Source organism: Carlito syrichta, unplaced genomic scaffold (genome assembly GCF_000164805.1).
Source record: "Carlito syrichta isolate Samal-C Ts95f unplaced genomic scaffold, Tarsius_syrichta-2.0.1 Scaffold303992, whole genome shotgun sequence".
In the NCBI taxonomy this organism is placed as follows: Eukaryota; Metazoa; Chordata; class Mammalia; order Primates; family Tarsiidae; genus Carlito; species Carlito syrichta.
The window spans coordinates 219,238-220,848 of NW_007248088.1; positions in this window are offsets into that span (position 1 = coordinate 219,238).

The window sequence follows — 1,611 nt, forward strand, 5'->3', positions numbered from 1 at the left end:
CTCCCGGCCACCGCAGCCTCGACCCGCTGGGCTCCGGCAATCCTTCTGCCTCAGCCTTCCCAGTAGCCGGAATTACAAGCATGCGCTACCACGCCCGGCTAATTTTTTGATTTATTGTAGAGACGAGGTCTTGCTACCCAGGCGGGTCTCGAACCCGCGGGCTCAGGCAATCCACTCACCTCAGCCTCCCAAGGCGTGGGATTGCAGGCTGAGCCACCGAGCCTGGCTTTGAGGATTATTTAAAGATGTGTAAAACTGTAGACCAGCTCATGAGAAACTTTCATTTTAGAGACACAACATTTTATCTGAGAAGTTTTTTTTTTTTTGACCTGTAGTCTTACTCTGTCATCCAGGCTGGAGTGCAGTGACGTACTCACGGTCACCGCAGCCTCAACCTGCTGAGCTCAGGCCAGCCACCTTTCCATCTCAGTCTTCCAAGTAGCTGGAACTACAGGCACGTTCCACCACGCCTGGCTAATTTTTTGATTTATTGTAGAGATGAGGTCTTGCCAAGTTGCCCAGGCTGGTCTCGGACCCATGGGCTCAGGCAATCCTCTCTTCTTGGCCTCCCAAAGTGCTGGGACACAGGCTTGAGCCACCGTGCCCGGCCTGAGAAGTTCTTAATAAAGGGCGTTTATAAAAACCTGAAGATACTTTACACAGTCTCATAAAATACAGGGTGGCAAAAAAGGGGGGTGACGGCATGGAGGAAAACAAGGCTCTGTTTTACACTCCGCTGTTCGCAACTGTACTCCCAGTGTGACGGCACTGCCTGGCACACGGCCGCCCCATCGTGAGTTGTTGAAAAAACGAACGAAATAGGGGGTGGTGGCATAAGATGAAATGATTTACACAACGGTACATTTCGGAAAAAAGGCTTCCATTCCTCCCAAGCTGAGCAGGCTGAGTTCTCGGGAGGGCCTGCGTGCTTTTTTTTTTTTTTTGGAGTTGGAGTCTCACTGTGTCGCCCAGACTGGAGTGCAGTGGCCACTCCCGGCCACCGCAGCCTCGACCTGCTGGGCTCCGGCGATCCTTCCGCCTCAGCCTTCCGAGCAGCTGGAACTACAGGCGCGCGCTACCACACCCGGCTGATTTTTTGATTTATTGTAGAGTTGAGGTCTCGCCAAGTTGCCCAGGCGGGTCTCGACCCCGCGGGCTCAGGCAATCCACTCACCTCAGCCTCCCAAGGCGCAGGACTACAGGCTGAGCCACCGAGCCCGGCTTGCCCGCGTGCTTTCTGAGGGGGGTCTCTTGCGGGGTGCGGGTGACTTAGGGAAGGGAGCCAGGGCCCGGCCCTTTCCTGCCCCTCGGATGAGGCGCCGGGCGAGGCGGGGCCGTCCGGGCTGCGCGCGGGGCATGCGCACTCGCGCTCCCGCCTCAGCTTAACTTGGAGCCAGCCCAGCCCGCCCCGGTGGTCCCCGCCCTGGGTCTTCGGACAGGTCGTTTCTTTGCAAACCGGGGTGGAACAGCAGCTGCGAAGCGCAGCCCGAGGTCTGGTGCCTCGTGTGGGCTCCGGGGGCGCGGGGAGCAGAAGTGAGTATTCGGAGCGGGGACGGGGGCCCGCGTCTCCTGATGCGACTCGTTTCCACCGCGCAGAGGGACCCCCGCGGC